Source organism: Entelurus aequoreus, linkage group LG13 (assembly GCF_033978785.1).
Source record: "Entelurus aequoreus isolate RoL-2023_Sb linkage group LG13, RoL_Eaeq_v1.1, whole genome shotgun sequence".
Lineage (NCBI taxonomy): Eukaryota > Metazoa > Chordata > Actinopteri > Syngnathiformes > Syngnathidae > Entelurus > Entelurus aequoreus.
This window is the reverse complement of record NC_084743.1, coordinates 22,362,436-22,367,850: the sequence shown is the minus strand read 5'-3', so window position 1 is coordinate 22,367,850 and position 5,415 is coordinate 22,362,436.

Here is a 5,415-nt window from a genome sequence, read left to right as displayed (position 1 = left end):
TTGCCTGTTCTCATCAGAACCATCAGAAATACCAAAGCACATCTAAAATGATCGGGCCTTAAAAAATAATGAGTTAAAGGCCTACTGAAATGATTTTTTTTTTATTTAAACGGGAATAGCAGATCCATTCTATGTGTCATACTTGATCATTTCGCGATATTGCCATATTTTTGCTGAAAGGATTTAATAGAGAAAATCGACGATAAAGTTCGCAACTTTTGCTCGCTGATAAAAAAAAGCCTTGCCTGTACCGGAAGTAGCGTGACGTCACAGGAGCTAGTATTCCTCACAATTCCCCATTGTTTACAATGGAGCGAGAGAGATTCGGACCGAGAAAGTGATGATTACCCCATTAATTTGAGCGAGGATGAAAGATTTGTAGATGAGGAACGTTACAGTGAACGACTTGAGAGGCGGTGATTGACGTATCTTTTTTCGCTCTGACCGTAACTTAGGTACAAGCTGGCTCATTGGATTCCACACCCTCTCCTTTTTTTATTGTGAATCACGGATTTGTATTTTAAACCACCTCGGATACTATATCCTCTTGAAAATGAGAGTCGAGAACGCAAAATGGACATTCAGTGCCTTTTATCTCCACGACAATACATCGGCGAAATGCTTTAGCTACGAGCTAATGTGATAGCATCGTGCTTTAACTGCATATAGAAACAAAAAAATAAAGGATATAAGGAAGGATAGATAGAAAATCAACAATACTATTAAACCGTGGACATGTAAATACACGGTTAATGCTTTCCAGGCTGGCGAAGGTTAACAATGCTGTGCTAACGACGCCATTGAAGCTAACTTAGCCACTTAGCAACGGGACCTCACAGAGCTATGCTAAAAACATTAGCTCTCCACCTACGCCAGCCAGCTACTCATCAACACCCGTGCTCACCTGCGTTCCAGCGATCGGCAGAAGGACGAAGGACTTCACCCGATGCGTTTGGCGGCCCGGAGACGTAGGAAGTCAAGGTGAGGTCGGCGGCTAGCGCGGCTAGCGCTCCAACAAAGTCCTCCTGGTTGTGTTGCTGTAGTCCGCTGCTAATACACCGATCCCACCTACAACTGTCTTCTTTGCAGCCTTCATTGTTCATTAAACAAATTGCAAAAGATGTCCAAAATACTGTGGAATTATGAAATGAAAACAGAGCTTTTTGTATAGGATTCTACGGGTACCATAACTTCCGTTACTCTGACTTCGTCACGCGCATACGTCATCATACCGCGACGTTTCAGCCGGGTATTTCCCGGGAAGTTTTAAAAGTCACTTTATAAGTTAAACCGGCCGTATTGGCATGTGTTGCAATGTTAAGATTTCATCATTGATATATAAACTATCAGACTGCGTGGTCGGTAGTAGTAGGTTTCAGTAGGCCTTTAACTCATGTGATTAATCAATGACTGCATTATTCATGTATATAAGCAGCTTATCTGTACAGCCATTTATTTTGACACCACATGCTCCTTAACCTTAACCCTCAAACACTTCCTCAAGGTCTAGATCAGTGGTTCTTAAACTTGGCTCTCCAAGTACCACCACAATGACCAACAGTAGCGTAGTAGGCCTAAACATTCCTTAAAAACAAGGCAGAGGTTTTATTTAACAAGTATATTTAATATTGTTGGCCACTGTAGCATTACACACAGTTTGAACAGTAACACTGTGATTGAATATAGGAAAATAAAACACTGTATTTTAATCAAGGGATTCTTTGGCGTACCACTAGATGGAGCCTGCACACCACTAGTGGAGGCGTGTCAAACTCGTTTTCATTGAGGGCCACATCGCAGTTATGGTTGCTCTCAGAGGGCCGCTTTTAACAGTGAATAATACACAGTATGAACATAAATGTGTATATATAAAATGTGTGTAATTGTCTATGTATTTGATTATTATGTATTTTGAGCTGAGTGAGCACAATGTGTCCGTCATGTCCTCATGTGTCATGCCATTTAATTTTTTCGGGCTATAATGTGCAATAATGTTATATGTGTACCGTATTTTTCGGACTATAAGTCGCAGTTTTTTTCAAAGTTTGGCCGGGCTCCAGTGCGATTTATATATGTTTTTTTCCTTCTTTATTATGCATTTTCGGCAGGTGCGACTTATACTCCGGTGCGACTTATACTCCAAAAAATACGGTATATGTATATATATGCATATGTATGGATATGTGCACGTGTGTGGATATATACATATATATAGATACATATCTTCTTTTTTATCTTTTTTTAAATCTTTTTTTACTATTTATATTACTAAATTATTGTGTATGCACCTTAGGGGATCTGCTCCAAGTCCGTTGTTCTTTGAACCTGTTCACTGTAATAATGACAATAAAACTCTATTCTCTTCTATTCTATTTTTTTATGTTCGCTGTACAAAACAAAATGTTGAAATTGTACTGTATAAAACTGGCAGCTCAGTCACCACAATTTTACTCTAATATTTGCAGGGGTTTTATTAATTTTTTTTAACAGCATATAAAATAAAAAAATACATGGAATTAAATCAAATGGAATGGAAAAAGGGTACTGTTTTTTTTTAAGGTAAAAATATATGCAAGTTTTTTATACGGTAAAATCTACGGTTGTTGTGTTTTATAGTGTATTATTACTCTATATCAGGGGTCACCAACCTTTTTGAAACCAAGAGCTACTTCTTGGGTAGTGATTAATGCGAAAGGCTACCAGTTTGATACACACTTAAATAAATTGCCAGAAATAGCCAATTTGCTCAATTTACCTTTAACTCTATGTTATTATTAATAATTAATGATATTTACACTTAATTGAACGGTTTAAAAGAGGAGAAAACACGAAAAAAATGACAATTACATTTTGAAACATAGTTTATCTTCAATTTTGACTCTTTAAAATTCAAAATTCAACCGAAAAAAAGAAGAGAAAAACTAGCTAATTCGAATCTTTTTGAAAAAATTAAAAAAATAATTTATGGAACATCATTAGTAATTTTTCCTGATTAAGATGAATTTTAGAATTTTGATGGCATGTTTTAAATAGGTTAAAATCCAATCTACACTTTGTTAGAATATATAACAAATTGGACCAATCTATATTTCTAACAAAGACAAATCATTATTTCTTGTAGATTTTCCAGAACAAAAAATTTAAAATAAATTCAAAAGACTTTGAAATAAGATTTAAATTTGATTCTACAGATTTTCTGGATTTGCCAGAATATTTTTTTTGAATTTTAATCATAATAAGTTTGAAGAAATATTTCACAAACATTCTTCGTCGAAAAAATAGAAGCTAAAATGAAGAATTAAATTAAAATGTATTTATTATTCTTTACAATAAAAAAATAAATTTACTTGAACATTGATTTAAATTGTCAGGAAAGAAGAGGAAGAAATTTAAAAGGTAAAAAGGTATGTGTTTAAAAATCCTAAAATCATTTTTAAGGTTGTATTTTTTCTCTAAAATTGTCTTTCTGAAAGTTATAAGAAGCAAAGTAAAAAAATTAATGAATTTATTTAAACAAGTGAAGACCAAGTCTTTAAAATATTTTCTTGGATTTTCAAATTATATTTGAGTTTTGTCTCTCTTAGAATTAAAAATGTCAGGCAAAGCGAGACCAGCTTGCTAGTAAATAAATACAATTTAAAAAATAAAGGCAGTTCACTGGTCAGTGCTGCTATTTGAGCTATTTTTAGAACAGGCCAGCGGGCTACTCATCTGGTCCTTACGGGCTACCTGGTGCCGCACCGCGTTGGTGACCCCTGCTCTATATTGAAAGTGGATTTTACTGTAAAGACATTTTACTGTAAAAAGTTTACATGAACAGTTTGTTGGATTACTTGCTTTGAAATCATAAGTCAAGCAGATATTTAAGTATTTATCTTTATTTTGAACATTAACATTGTTTTGAAATGTATGATGATATAATATTTGTATTATTAGAGATGATTAAAGATTAAAGTGATTAAAGTGTAAATATATGTAATTGTACGCAGTACATTTATTTTTGTTAATACATTTATGCTAGAATAATTATGTGTAAGTTATCACACAACTTCCATCCATCCAGCCATCTTATTCCGCTTATCCGAGGTCGGGTCGCGGGGGCAGCAGCCTAAGCAGGGAAACCCAGACTTTCCTCTCCCCAGCCACTTCGTCCAGCTCCTCCCGGGGGATCCCGAGGCGTTCCCAGGCCAACCGGGAGACATAGTCTTCCCAACGTGTCCTGGGTCTTCCCCATGGCCTCCTACCGGTTGGACGTGCCCTAAACACCTCCCTGGGGAGGCATTCGGGTGGCATCCTGACCAGATGCCCGAACAACCTCATCTGGCTCCTCTCGTATGCTTAAAGTCTGTTGCTATAGTTATTAGCGATTGTGCTCAAGCTGTACTTTTTCTATCTGTGCAAGGACAAAACTTCTTGTCTGAGGGGTTATGTAATCTTTGTTTTAGCCCGCTAACAGCCAAGGACTTCAAGGACCTCAACGAAGATAAGACGACAGCACGCAGACGAAGCAGAGACAAGGCGAAATCACAAGGCCCCCAGCACATTCCGTCACGTATTGTGCGTACTGGAGTTGCTATGCATGATAAATGTGACCACTCCTTTTAGAGGCGGCCTCAGTGATGTTGACTGGGGAACTCCTGAATAAATAGAGGGATGCGGGAGCTGTACCTTAGAGCGTAGGGCGAGACTGTAACTAAGTGTGCAGCTCCATGCGTTCTCCCCATGAGCTAAATTGAACTCTGTCTCTGCATGATTTCTTGCTTCTTGTCTGTTTAATAGATGTCATCAGTGTTTGAACCTGAGAATTTATTAAGAAAAGATAAGGTACTTTATTTACACATATTTTTTCCACGCTTTCGGGGGCCACACAAATTGATGTGGCAGGCCAGATCTGGCCCCCGGGCCTTGAGTTTGACACAAATGCTCTAGTGGTACACGTACCACAGTTTAATAGTCTAACATATATATATATATATATATATATATATATATATATATATATATATATATATATATATATATATATATATATATATATATATATATATATATATATATATATATATATATATATATATATATATATATATATATATATATATATATATATATATATATATATATGTATATATATATATATGTATCTTGAAGTCATCACAGCCAATTTTTTTTCCCACACACGGTCGAAAATAAACTTCATAACATTATATAGATTCACCCGGTCACAACATTCAGAACCCGAATCTGCTTAAAAAAAAGCAGATTTTAGTCACATGTCGGTGTTATAATGTACATGACACAATCAGATGAAAATAATATTTTGTCTTAACTTTTTTTGTGTTTCCTAATAGCCTGAAACTCTGGCTGAGAACTAACATCGAAATGTTTATAACGTCACATAACAGCCAGTTGCAA